Genomic DNA, 15676 nt, shown 5'->3' with positions numbered 1-15676 from the left:
AGACCTAGCTTTCCAGAGGCAACACCACGGTTTTACTACACCAGTGGAGTACTGAGCCTCATCTCTGATATTCTTGACAAGTTCATCCAAAACACAGAAAAGCACTGCACAAAGACAGAATTTATTAGAGAAACAATATGCAGGAGTGTGCCCTTAAGCAAAGAGTTGGGAGGCCCTAAGATGTTACCTGTTCCAAATTCAATTCTATATTTATATGGTTAAATGGACTCTCAAGGGAAATCATTCCCTTTCTGCAAATTCATTATTCTTTGCAAAAGAAAACAAGACTGCTTTAACATACATTCATAAATATGAATGAATGTCACATTACAAATGTTTTCTGATGTGGAAAAATATGTGAAATAGCTACTATGTGAACCAGACAGTGTCACTATTATGTTTCTGGGTGCTTACTGTACAGTGTGATAGTATAAAGGTAGTTTATTTGCAGGATTTGCATGTTTGGGATTGGCTTTTTTATGCTTTATGTTGTATGTTGTGTCAGAGTTGTATAACTCAGACTTACATACAACTGTACCTTATGAGTGGTCTCCCAGAATGGAACAAATGCTTAACTCAAGGACTTAATGTAAAAGGTTGCCACTAAGACCATAAACAACAGTCATAACTCTGGTATTATTTTATTTTATATATCCTTGCAAAGGTTTTGGTACTGGGAATTGAACTCATGACCTTATACTTGCCAGGCATGTGGTTACACCACTGAGCTAAATCCCTGGCCATTGCAAAGTTTTGTGTCCAAAACATGAAGTTAAAATATCCATAATGAAATGAACAAAAGACATAAATTCAAACTTTCCAGAAAAATTTTGAAGGCCCATTAGTTTATAAAATATGTTCACTCTCCCTATTTCCATGTGAATGGAAATTAACTTGAGAAGTGTATCATTACACATTGAGTATCTGTAAGTTTTAAAGAGATTTATCCTACAAAATATTAGTGAGAGTATGGAGCAAGGAGAAAAGCCAGCACTGCTGATGGCAAAATAACTGGCATTTTTTTTCAGGTTATTCAGATGGCCCAGTAAGGCTAAATGTCCACATGCTCACCAACAGTATTCCTAGAAAACATCCTTATGTATCTGCATGAGAAATGTGTGCCAGGGATTCACAGCAGTGTCATGTTCATGAGTAAAAGTCCAAAAACCACTGAGACCCAAAGAACTTAGAAATTTTTTATTTAATTTTAAGATGAAGAAACACTCGTAAGAGGTTATATTGTTTAACTGTGTTTTCTTTCTTCTTTACTGAGAAAGAAAGACTTCTAAAATCACCTGGTCTAAAATCTGAAAAGAGGAGATAAAAGCACAGTTTGGTACAGGTGATTGAAGAAGTCAGTGTTCTCCAAAACAGTGGGAAGACATGAATGTGAAGAAGAGTAAGATTTGGGTCACATTGTAAATGTTCTGGTTTTTTTGTTTGTTTGTTTGTTTGTTTGTTTTTGTCTTTTTCCTTTTTATCGGTACCGGGGATTGATCTCACGACTGCCTGCTTTACAAGGCAGGCACTTATGCCGCTGAGCTAAATCCCCAGCCCCCTGTTCTTAAAGTCTGACGGGAAACACCAGAGACAGTGGAGGAAAACCCTGGTGAGATTGGCTTAACATGCTCTCATGGTTCTCTGAAACAAAGTAAAAATCTTTTTTATAATTTACAGAGTCTGAACAGTTGTGCTTAGAAAAAGGAACAATATGTATCATCTTATATTAGCAGATTCTTGAATACACAAGAAGTGTCTTCTTTTAATGTTAAGACATTTAGCATCAAAAAATTGAGGTGAGTGTGGGTACAGTAATGGCTTTGCAGAGTGCTGTCCTAGCACATGCAAGGAGCTGAAGTCAGCCTCATTCCCACAAAAATATAGAAAAAAGAAAAAGAATGGAGCTGCATCTATACTGTATTGTTATGAAATCAGAAATCTGAATAGATAACTGCATTTTCATATACATTGAAGAATTATTACGAATAAATAGGGTGGTAAAGTGGCATGCACCCACTTCAGTGGATCTACTAGTGAACTTTCAATTTCTGTATGAAATAGCTGACACACTTTAAAATGAGGACAGATTTATTGTGGATCAATTTTGGAAGCTGCAGCCCTGATTATCAAGTTCCATTGCCTATAGTCTCGTAATAAGGCAGAAACCTCATTGCAGAGGGGATTGGGCATGGATAGGAACTCTGATCGCTCATTCCACCCACAGACAGAGGGTTAATTTAAGTAGGATGTAATGTAGTATATTATTCAAGAACATAGTCACAAGTGATCTTATTTATTTATTCATTTATTTTTGAAACAGAGTCTCTCTGTGCAGTTTTAGATGACCTTGAACTCACTTTGACTCCAGGCTGGTCTTGAACTTGTGGTGATCCTCCTCCATCAGCTTCCTGAGTGCTGGGATTACAGGCATGCACCACCACTCCTGGATATCTTGTTCTTTTAAAACATCAATAAATTAAACTTCTGGAGATGTCAAAATTTGTCTTTTACCTAGCACCCCAAAACAACCAATCACCTTGCAATGAAGCCTACAGAACATGGCACTTAGAGGATGCTTTCTGTGGTGTACAAGCTGAGGGTTTAACTTGTGATGTTGCTTCATTCCATGACAGAAGTGTGATTACAGATGTGGATCACCAAGCCCAGCTCTGGTGGGAATTTATAATCACTTCTAATTGCCAACAGAACAATGCTTTTAAAGTTAGACATCCTCAACTCTTTATTCGTTTTTAGGTTCAGAATCTTCTAATGCTTGCAAGTTAAGAATGTGCAATGGCCAGTCTCAAAGAAATGCCTGAATTCTTCTGGCTGTAGATAAGTATCTGTAAATTTTAGATTGGTTTTATACTAGATTTTTTTTTTGGAAAACAATGTATTTTCCCCTGATTCTAGTACTAGAACCTTAAAATTATCATAATTTTGTACTATAAAAATGTTCTTTTTTATTATGAGGCTCTTTGAGATAATCATCTTCATTTATGTTGGTAGGACAAGGAATGAGATACCACTGAATAATGACTCATGATGAAGCACAGCATCACATGTTTTGATCTGAAATCTGCTCTTCCAGCAGTGTACTAACTGGGATCTCATTGTATCAGAATTGTGGTGGCTCTGGTTATTGTGAGGATTGAATTTGGGCCTGCTATTTCCCTTGAGAGAATTATTTGAACTGCAATGCAGCAGGCTTCTTCCCCATCCTGCAGTGTCATTGCTTCTTTTCTAGCAAGTTGTGTGTAAAGAAAAAAAGTTACCTTAAAGATTTAGAAAGTTTTCATTCTGGTTGCATCAAATGTATTTTATATTCTTAGTTGGAAATTAGTGTAATGCCTCTGAGGAAGCAAAAAAAATTATAAGTAAAATTTTTTCTTTGCATTTAACACAAATATGCATAAATCTCCATAGACTCATGATGCAGGTGAATACATCAATTATGGTTACTTTCAGTACATCTCTTGTGTCTTGTTGCTACACCTAATGGTGGTCACAGAATGGATATTTTAATGCACTTTGTGGCTTTACCATCACATTAGTATTAAGACTGTTCCTTGGTTAAAAGTCTTTGGAAATTTGAATGAGTTAATAATTGAGGGTAAGGAGCTGGGAATTTAGCTCAGCAGCACAAGCGCCTGCCTTGCAAGCAGGCAGTCATGAGTTCGATCCCCGGTACTGATAAAAAGAAAAAAGACAAATAATAATAATAATAATAATAATAATAATAATAATAATTGAGGCTAAAATAGCGGTATTATACTTAATACTTCCTCTGTGGTTTCTTTCCCTGAGCCTGTTAGGCAGAGTATGGTAGGAAGTTTGTATCTCAGCCATGTCACTCACTTTTCCCACTAACTCTGAAGTGGGATATTTGAATATCAAGTTAAGTTGTTAGTTCTTTTATAATAATATCTGCATTGTTTTTAGTTTCTCTGGAATTCTCTAAAATGCTAACATGTGGATTTAATTTCGTACATTTAAAATTATTATTAATGTAATAGCCATTTTTGACATATCATTTAACACTTTGTTCTAATATCTGTTTTTAAAAATTTAATAAGCACTTTTATGCTATTGGTGTCCAATCTAATCATCTCAATTCTAATATGTTTTATGTGCTCTGTTGATAGCGCTTTTCCTTCTTTGGACAGGTTAAGTTCTTTATTACGGTTCTGTTGATTTTTCTTGGTGAATATTTCTTGTGATTTTGAAGAGACTCTTTCCTCTGCATTTGTTTGAGGAAATAGAGAAACAATTAACAATTATTCAATGACTCTATGTGCTGCTGTTATTTTAAATATATCAAGATATATCAAGATTTTTTTGCCTTTGTATTCAATTAATTATGGGTGTATATGTGCTTTATAATCTACAGATGTACTCAAGAGTCTTTGATTTTTCCCTTCAAATTCAGTATTTTTTCATATCATTTGATGATTTCTTTGGTAAAGTATGTATTAAGCACTATAAGTTTTTCTTGAAGAGTTGCATTTGTATAATGGTTTGATCATGGTTATACTTATTTTCTTTTAGCTACAGATTGAATCCTGTCAAACTCGTACAGATTTAGTATATGTTATTGTATCAGTGCTAAACTAGCTTATTTTCATGAATTCATTCTATTTAATCTGCACTTGCCTTTGCCTTACACTTGTTGCATGTTAGAAATATTTTATATTTTCATTTACAAATGGAAATTTCACATAGTTGAGATTTAAAGAGTGATGGTTTGAAACATTTTAAATGGTAAAGCTGAGCAGATTATTTCACAATATTATGCTTTTGCAAGTGTGTTAGAAATTGTATAGACAATGTTAACTTTTTTCTGTTTTATTTTCTCTGCTTATAATGCTGTTTTTATTTTGTTTTTTCTACCTCTTCATTTTAATTGTGCATTTTATATGGCTATGTTTTCTGTTTTCTCCTAAGAAATTTGGTAGGATTGTGCCCCAATACTTTCTAATTTTCCAGGGTTAACCATATCTGTATATAACTAATCTAAACCCACTTTGAATATCCTGTTGTTTCAGAAGCAGTCTTGTAATTTACAAAATTCACAAGTATTTCCTATTCTATTGTTTCACCTTGTAAGGTTAAATTTTATTAATCCTGAATTCATAAACTTACATCAATAAAGAATTAGAGAAATGGGTTCAGAAGGAGAAGAAAACTGCTTTATTTGAAAGATGGATGAAATATGAGGAGATAGACAGCTGCTTTGCTGGAGTAAGGTAGGGATTCCAGAGCTGCCACCTGAGGGCCTTTGTTCTTAGCCCTCTTTGTAATTGGACAGTGTAATATATGTAAGTAACAAAGAGCAGCAGGCTTGTGTGAACACAGCATAGAAATGGAATTTATTGTGCCTGGCTTCCAGTAGAGAGTATGATAAAAACTTCTGCTCCAAACAAAGAGACACGTGTTCCTCTTATAGGGATGCAGAGAAGGCAGGGAACATTAGGTGGGACGTGTGTGGTTACAGTTTTCTGGCAATTGCATCTCAGTGGGCAGAGTCCTCCTAATGTAAATTGTAAGTTCTTGGATGTCTCCCAATATCTCCAGGACCTGCAGAGTTTCTTTTCCTATTTGTCTCCTTTCCTGTGCTAGCTGATGGCAGCTTTGGGTGCTGAGCTGAGTTCCCTATAGACAGGAGGGCTGTTGCTGGCCAACAGGCTGTGGGCTGGGAGAGTCAGGCCGGGTTGGAGACTTATAAGCAATTCCTTTAGAAATAGTTCACCAGTCAAGTGTTCCTGTTCCTTTGTGCCTCAAACAGTGATTTGAATGAGACAAGCCAATAGTGGTGCCCAAAAGTATTTTTGAAAAGTACAGTGTGAATGAGTATGGAAGAAATCAGCTGTGTTGAGCTAACTTGGGCCAAACTAAGAGTAAAGGAGGATAAAAGCAACACTTAAATGGCACAGTGTGCCTGAGGAACATGGTTTGCACTACCATTGGAACTCAGGCATGATAGCGGCTTTCTGCATTGGCTGCTCCTCTTTTATGCCCTCCACATCTCATGGGAGCTGGAGAGAAACTCTAGTTTCCTCGAAGTTCCTTGGAACCTTGTGTATGACAGGTCCCCCACATTTCCCACTTTGTGTAGTCCCTGTGTCATCTCAAATTTATAGCAGAGCCTTCCATGCAAGGCTGACTTAGCACTGAGCCAAAGGGATACATGTACATTTTAGTGCAGTTACATGGTGAGAGAAGAATGAGATCTACATGTATAATATGCATCTGTGTGTGCATATGCATGGGAATGTATACATTTTATATACTGAGTTTTCTCTAACACAGCCCCCTCCCCACAATGTCCCTTTTTATTTCAGTGGAGGTGGAGAAGGGCTACTAACTATAGTTGGGGACTTGCCTGTCTAAATGGAGCTTATCAGTTCTCTTTGCTTCTTCTCTTATTTTTCTACATGGCAAGAGCCTATTGCTTTGACAGCAACTTCACAGAATCCCTTACATTTCCCTGGCTGTTTCCACAAATTCCCTAAACTTCACTGTTACTCATTACTCAGCAGTAGTAATAAGATTCCAGCAGCTCATTGATGTTGTCAGTTTGAACAAAATTTGTTGATTATACAGTAGAGTCTGTGGCAAAAGATTCATTTTTTATTCTCTGTACTTACTTAACTTTTGTATTTCAGTAATGTGTAGATATTTAGCGACATTATATATAGATAGGGTTTTTAGATTTAGGCCTTTAGATTTTTTTCTTTGCCTCTACCAATGTGTATAGTTAAGGGAGTTGTCTGACTTCCTTTTTGAAATCTTTCATTGCTTGTTTTCAGATCTGTTTTGCTTAGTTCACTCTATTCCTTCCGGAGTGATATTTTTGTCTTCCTCCGTGGTGTTTGTTGTTGCTGATTGATCAGAAGTGAACATTTGAGTCTCATGAGGTGAAACTCAAAATCACATCCTCCTTTTTTACTGTTTGGGGAGGAGGATTGGAGTGCCTCAAATCAAGTACTTCACTTCTTGTAAAGCCTTTGTGTGTAGAAATGTTCAGTTTTTAGGCTTTCAAGAAGTGCTCTTTTTCTAGTCAGAACTTACTGAAAAAGCAGAATTTTCTAAATGCTTTATTTTTTCCCACTCTATTCTCAGAAAAATTATGAAGAATTTCTTTTTTCAGAAACTCACTGTGAAAACCTGTTTCATGTGATAAAACTGAGAAATTTTTAGGTCTATAAACTGGCCCAAAGGGATTTAATCTCTCAAGATTTCCTCACTCTTGTACATCAGGACGCATTAATCTTGTGCTCCTGGTTTTCTGTCCCAGTAATTTATACTTTTGTCAGTTTGCTTCATTTTTTCTAATTTAGAAATGTGGTTTCTAATTTGGACGGTTTACTCTGGAAGTATTGTGGATTTTAAATTTCTATCTCTTTTGTCACTTAGAGAGGGAGAATGTTTTCTATATCCTTCCAGCTAATCCAGAATGTAGAGATGTGTGAATGTTTTTTTTTCCTTTGGCATTTCAGGAGCAATGGTTTATATTTTACACTCCTTTCATTTGTGTCTCTTTTGAAGGACCATGCAATTTCATAGCTCCAAAACACTTGTCCTCATACAATGGGAGACAGAATTGCTGCCCATCACCTCTTATGTAGGTATACCATGAAAAATTGGTGGGTGAATCGCACCTCAGTCACCTCTTCTCTTTTCTGTTGAATCTGTTGGGCTGGGGATTTAGCTCAGCGGCCTAAGCACCTGCCTTGCAAGTGTGTGGTCATGAGTTCGATCCCTACCGATAAAAACGAAAAAGACTGAAAAAAAAAAAGATAGAAAGAGTTGAATCTGTGCAGCCCATGTCCAGCTGCTGGGCTTCTGGTGTAGCAGACACTCCTACCCCAGTTCTTGCCTGCAGCTCTGTATTCCGGGTGCCCAAAGTGGAAACATTAGCCCTGGCACTGCCTGGATCACATGGGGCACAAGGGCAGATGTCAGAAAACATGGAAAAGTTGTGAGACTTCTTTTTAACAGTGGTCATTTAAAAATGGTAAAAAAAAAAAAGAATTTGGAATTGTTTTTAATTTTAAATATATGAACTGCCTGCTGATTGATGCTAAAGTATATTTTATTTTCACTGTAAAAGTAGTTCATTTTCGTACCAATTGTTTTCTCAGTTTAGATTGGTGAGTGACTCCTATGACAAAGATTTTGAAGAGCTTTCTCCCATGTTTGGTGATATAGTGTTGATATCATTTATGTGCTATTCACCTGTGAAACCGACAAGGCATTTTTAAACAGATAGTCCAAAATAATAAAAGGTACACGTTTAGGAGATCAGAACTGCCAATTTGCCAAAACTCAGAGGAAATGTCCTTACTGTCAAATTCAGAAATATCTGCGATTTGGAATGAAGCTAGAAGTTTTAAGGGTTGATTGAATGGCTATAGGAATATTTGGGCCATTGTATAAGAGAGGAAGAACCTGGAGCAACCCACATGCAAAAAAGTCCTCATATGAGCCAATGGTCTTAAGCTAGAAGCAATGTTTCATATGACCCAAGCAGTGCCCTCTGTCCTGACCATCTCCTCTGTGACTTAAAGATCCATTATGCCTCAAAAAGCCCACTTCTACATTGTGATGCCTTTTCTTCTACAGACTATGACAATGTGCTTTTGTAACATGCCCCACTAGCGTGGCAATGCATCCTCATAACAGCCTGCATGTTGACCAAACATATGGCCATTTTCCTAGTTGGGCCATCCAGTCTGAGTGTGCAGATCCCTACACCTTCCTATCTCAGTCAATTAGGGACTATGCCTATGGGTAGTTACCAGACAAGCCTCAAGTTCAAGTCACAGGTGCAAAATGACAGACCAACACTCTTCTCTATGAGCGAGGCAGCCAGGATTAATATCTTCTTTTGAGAACTCATGCCCCCTTAGAATTTGTGACATTTGAATGCAAGGTGATCACTTGGGCACATTGAGATGTAACATAATTTTACATTGTTTACCTGTTTTCATCCTTTTCTACTTATTTATTCAATAGAGAGTAAAACAGGACAGTAAAATGAAACAAAGCAAAACAGTGATAGGACAGTAACAAATCCACAATCATTACTATATTGCATATTGTTATCCTCTAAATAGTTGCCCAGACTACCAGCCCCAAAGTGATGCAAAGTGATGACACAGGCTGAGATGATAATAATGGAAGTAGGCGAGTAAACTGGCATTTATGTTGTTTGACTGTATAACTTATTCCAATAAAATTTTTTCCAGTAACATTTTAATTACACATATACTATATTTGACGTTCAATTGTGTTTTTATTTGAAACCAAATTAACAATGCTGCTTCACAACAAGCAAAGAAGCAAAGATATAAAGGCCATCAACAATAATAATGTGGCAAATAACAAGAGTTGAAGACATATCACCCATGATCAATCAAAGCCATTCATTACGTATTCATGTGTCCCTGTGTTTTGTGCCTGGTGATCTCATAGGCTCCCTCTGTGAGCTCTGCTTCAGATGCAACATGCAGATACCCTGGCAGTGACCCAGGAAAAGAACCACTGCTCCTATTCTGCTGTTGCATTAACAATGAGTGGCAGTCAAGCATCAGAATTTCCTTCTGAAAAAAATGACCAAGACATGGAATTCAGATCTGAGAGATTGGGCCAGGGATTTAGCTCACTGGCCAGAGTGCAAGGTCATGAGTTCAATGCCCAGTACAAAAAAAAAAAAATCTGAAGGATTCAGCCTCCATTCACCTGTATTGTTTTTTGTTTTATTCAGTCAAGGTGTCACTGTGTGTAGTTCAGGCCTCATCGTGGAGCTCACACTGGTTTTAAACTCAAGACAATCATCCTGCCTCAGACTCCTGAGTGCTGTGATACCATAACACCTGACTCTCAACTGAAGTTTTTATAACAGGTGTTGAAATATCGCCAGCTGTGAATCTCAACCTTCGTTTGAGAAATATATGTATGATCATTTAGGAGGCAGTAACCTTTGAGGATGTGGCTGTGAACTTCACCAGCTGAATCCATCCCAAAAGGAGCTCTACAGAGCTGTGATGGGGGAAACCTTCAGGAACATGGCTACTACAGATAAGGATGACATCTCTTTCTCATTTTCACAATCAGAGGACATGATTTTTTGCTCATTAATGCTTTTTCATTAAAAACTATGACAGTACTTTGAAGAACATCTCAGGACTGGTTCCACTATATCATGAATCTAATTTAAATGTCTCAATTTTTTGTTATTACATAGTGAATTCTTCTATTTCTATGTATACAATTCAGGAACAACCTCTGATGACCAGGAAGTTAAAGGAGAACACCAAGATTACTGGAGATATCTAAGGTAATTTGCACAAACGAGAAAATATAATGTTCCTCATGTGTCAATGGGGGAGAAGAAACACGATAATCAAGACATGAGGCCAGGTTCAATTTAATGTCACAAACAGTCTGCATAGATTGAAGTTGTGCACAGCTTGAGTCTGAATCATGATTGAATCATGAGCATATATGACATTTCATTTAGATTTTGTATGTAGGTGTTAAGTTTTGACAGGAACCCTGTTAACAGATATTCTTCAGGATATCTGTTCATGTATACAAGTGAATAGAGCACATCAAGTATCTAAATATTCCTACCCTTAAAGCAGTATTCAAAATGAAATGAATTCTAGTGTTTCAGTAGGTGATTTCAAGCTATTGTCCAGAGAACTGAGTTCATTCATTCATACACATCTAGGTTATATGTTTGTATGTTTCATATAAAAACATCGAATTGACATAATCCTTATTTGTTAGTGTCTCTGTACTTAATGCGAAGTGTCTTTCAATTAAATGTGATGAACTGAAATGTACTTTTTGTTTTCACATACAATTAGTGTCCACGTGGTTATTATTTTGACTTTAACATTGTGAGGTGTAGGTCACTAAAAATGGTAATACCCCCTATTCTTCTAACAAATGGTGTTTTTGAGTTTCATGCCACATTTTATATGAAGATACGCATTTTCTAGAGGCTTGTGAGCATGTGTTTTGACCAAAGGTGAGATATTTTCACACAACTTGTTGATTAGCATGCTATATTTTTCATATAATGACAAGATACTGCTTGTATCCTATGTCATTTTATATTATTTCATATATACAATGCTGCATGCTTTTCTGTTTTACTGGAGCCATTACTACAATATGCACAAACTTAAATGTTTTCTTACCATCCACATTTTGCTTTTCATATTTATATTTCAATGACTTTAATTTGATGTAAATTTTCCCACTACATGTATAAAAAATGAACTATATAACTGTGATATTTTCATTGCCATACATCAGCAGAAGTACATATTATCTCCAGGATAACATGAATTATAGCAATGTCTCTAGAAGTTATACATGATATTATCATTTACAGTGGATCCTTTTCTTTTGAACTCAGTAATACAGTCACAAGGACTGTTGTAACATAATTTGTTTTTAAGTGAAGACCATTTTTCCCATAAGAAATCATAAAAATACCCATAATTGGTTCTGAACCTTCCAAGCCACCCCTGTTCATGATGAAAACAGGGTTATATGCTGTGTGTAATTTACCAAAACACTAATAATTATCATAGTGTATTCAGTAGTTTACTGGAAACAAAAATTTCATACACTACTCACCATTGAAGTTGACATCTTTGTCTGGAACCACAAAAGGATGAAATGGAAGGTGGTTTTTGTTTGGCAAGAGGGTCCATTTCCATAAGATCATCAGGAATCGGGCTTCAGAATGTCACTTATGTACACTTAGACTCTCTCCTGGCATGCTGAGTTTTTGTGTAAAACCACATACATAGCCAGAATTTTGGTCTTAACCCAAGACTTTGATCATAAATTTAACCTAAAATTTCAGTCATAATCCAGGTTGTTCTTATGTGAGACTGGTCAAAACTCAAGGTTCTGCTGTATCAGTAACACCACTTTAAAAGGGATTTTTGTCAACTGTGGAGTTGTTTGCGGATTCGGTTTGCTATTGAATGTACAAGGCAAATGCCTTTATTTTATTCCCTGATCCTGTGATGCCATTTTCTCTTTGGTAGTCATTATCGCTTTTACCTAATAAGCTGAACTAATAGCATGAAGGAAAAATCTAACTCCTGTAGATATCAGTCAGTTTGGAAAACAGTGAGTTTACTAAGTTGTAATTCAGATTGTGATTCATTTTACCAATTTTTGAGATAAATTTACACAATGTCATTTCTCCTTATTCATAAGGATGTCTCTCTCATGTTTGAGGTATATGACAATTGCTTTCATATACATACCCAGGGTCAAGGTGTTTACCTGATACCCAGTTGGTCTACTTTGACCTGTACTTTTTGCTATTTTTTAAACACATTTTAAACACAAAAAACATTTTTAAATAGTTGTAAAGTGTTTTATACAATAGTCTAATATAAAAGCTGTTCAGTTTCTAATAGGCTTGCCTTGCTTTTATATAGTGAATTATCTTGAGCATCATTTGGACACTTAGATATATAAACATTGGTCATAGATCCCACACCTAGAGTTGAAGGTCAGCCCTAAATCTAGTAGTAATCCTAATGCAGGTTTGGTGGGGTTATCTAGGAGTTTTGAATGCTAACTTGGACACAACCACTGAACTATAGACACCAGAAGAAATTTATTTTATTTCCTTCTGTGTTTCATTTTACATCATCAGTTGTTTTGTTTGTTTCTTGGTGGTGGTTTAACTTTATATCTTAATTTTTATTCTATTCATACCCTTTCTCATCCTAACTATCTTTTAATTTTGTAATATTTACTATAAGTGTACATTGTCTTTAGTCTTTCTGGGTCACTTCAATAATCTTTTGCTTCTTTATTCTTTGTCCTCTTCTCCAGATTCCCAAAGACTGCATGATCATCCTTTGTCCTTGAGCCTTACTTCTGCTATATTTCTCTTTACCTACCTTTCTATTTTCTCTCATATCTCTTTTAAAGTTTTACATCACAGCACAATATCACTCTACTACGGATAACTTTGCAAACATAATTAGATATTGTCTGTATGGTTAAAGGTACTAAATCAATAGTTTCACTGTTTGTTAGTTTCTAGGTGGTGCTTGATGCTAGTAGTATTTCTAATTGTATTACCTTAACCACAATATCATATCTATTGCAAGCAGTTCTTCTTTGGATGAGAACTTTGTGATTTTCTGGGGTCATAGCCATTGCCATAGTCCAGTACCAAAGGACTGGGTGCTTAAAGGAAGAAAAATCAACATCTTGTGCTTAATAAAATGAAGCAGACACAAAAAATCAGAATCACCTCCATTTGAAGACATTTCAGGTAGACAAGCATTTCCTAGGGAAGCCTCAATAATAATAATAAAGCTTCCTATTTAAAAAAATTTACAAATATAATTTAGAAAAAAGTAAAATTTTTAAAAATATAAAATGACAAGATGGAAAGGTAAAATGCAACCCTAGAACTCCCATCCATCCAGAGCAAGTCCAGGTTACAGTGAATTAGAGTAAATATGAAGCTACTCACCTGAGTTTTCTGAAAGGGTGGCAGCACAACAAAAAGTGCAAAAGAGGCTACAGAGAATATAATCATTTCAGTAAAAAAGTTCATGATCAAAATGAATCACAATAAATCTAGAGTAGACACTGATGAGAAAACAGGAACTTAGTAAAGTGATGGAAATCATGAATACTAAACACAGAAAAGAAATGAAATCTGTAAAGGATACAACTGCAAGTGTGTTTAGGGGTGTTAAATAGATGACCATATTAATGTTTTTGGTTGGATCATTGAACACAACTGTTTACAGTCTCACTGTTTGAATGTCCACTTTGTATGCTTTGATACTGTGACTTGAGCAACTATCTCTAAGATGATAATGTGTAATTTATTAACTGGTGATTTCTTACTGTTTTTTTTGTAGTCTGTATTGCTTGTACCCTTACACCACTTTGTTTTGTTTTGTTTTTTTCTCTTTTTCCTTTTAAATAAAATTTTAAAAAAATAAAAAAGAAATGAAATCTGTGCAAAAAGTTCATAGAGATATCCCAGAGATAGAAAACTCCATTGAAAGTCTACCCAGTCAACTGAACAAGGGTCAGGACAGAATATCATATGTAGAATACAGGATTACAGTTAGTTACTATGAAAAGAAAGATCTTAAATATAGCAAGGGGCCATGAAAAATCAATCCAACAGCTGCACAAGAACATAATATTGATTGGAGGCAATTGGAAAGCCAGACATGGCATAAATTTCATTACATAGAAAACTTGCCAAATATGCATAAAAGTTTGATAAGTATATAGAACTACATTTAGCCATAACCAAAATAAATCCACACTAAATCATATAAAAATCTAGATTCTAGAAATTCAGCATGAGACTAGAATATTAAAAGTTGTAGGAGTAAAGAAATAAATCACTTTCAAAACAGAAGCCATCAGAATGAGAGCAGAATAAACACAAAAAATTAAGGAGGGCTTGAAGTGAAGTATTCAAGTTTGAAAGAAAATAACCTGCAAGCCAGATTGATTTGCCCTATAAAACTATCTTTCAATATCAATGAAGAAATAAGATACTTCCATAACAAAGAATGAATGAAGAATTCACAACCACCAAAGCAGCTCTACAAGACATTCTGAAGGATATTTTTGAAAAAGAATTTAGACCATAGTCCCAAGAATAGCAATAGAAAAAAAACCACAAGGCAGGGCAAGCAATTAATCTGAGAGTAAAGGCAAAGATCCAATGTAGCAAAATAATGACAAGGTTAAATCAGCATATACCAGTTATGACAACCTATGTAAATGCATTCAATTCACTAATCAAAGAAACAGACTAGCAAAATACATCAAGACACAAGATCAAACAAGCTGCATGCAAGAAACACATTTAATTCAAAAGGAAATTTATAGACAGAAATCCAAAAGATGGATACCAACACTCCATGTGTTAGGAACTCATAAGGAAAATCAGTGGTAGTTCTTTTATTTGCAGACAATATGAACTTCAAACCAAATGATTAAAATATATTAAAAAGGTCACTATATATTTGTTAGGGGGAAACTCCCAGAAGAGATAACAATTATAAATGTATATAAAGCAAACACAGGTATACCCAATTGTATTAAACAAATAATATTGAAGATGAAAAGCCAAATAATCACCAACCTAATTGTAGTGGGGCAACTTAATAATCCACTGTCAAAAATAGGTGGATCAACTCGAGAAAAAGTCAACAAATATCAGAGCTAAACCGAACTTGTGGACAAATGGACTTCATAGATGTCCACCCCACGACATCAGAATACACATTTTCTCAACTCTGCATGGGACAGTCTCCAAAATAGACTACATACTTACTAACAAAAAATGTTAAGTAAATGCAAGCAAACTGAAAATATCACATATTATCTGACTGTAGTGTAATCGATTTATAAATCAATGTTAAAGAAACCACAAAAACGGGGCTGGGGATTTAGCTCAGTGGCATAAGCACCTGCCTTGCAAGTGCGTGGTTGTGAGTTCGATTCCTGGCACCAATTTAAAAAAAAAAAAGAAACCACAAAAACTTCATAAATTTAGGGAAATTAAATAATACTCTACAGAAAAACCAATGAGTCAGGTGAAATTAAACAGTATCGGGCTGGGGATTTAGCTCAGCGA

Source organism: Cavia porcellus, unplaced genomic scaffold, assembly GCF_034190915.1.
Source record: "Cavia porcellus strain 051 isolate PalLab524CR breed Dunkin Hartley unplaced genomic scaffold, mCavPor4.1 scaffold_23, whole genome shotgun sequence".
Lineage (NCBI taxonomy): Eukaryota > Metazoa > Chordata > Mammalia > Rodentia > Caviidae > Cavia > Cavia porcellus.
The sequence above is the reverse complement of the archived record's forward strand: the minus strand, read 5'-3'. Positions refer to the sequence as shown.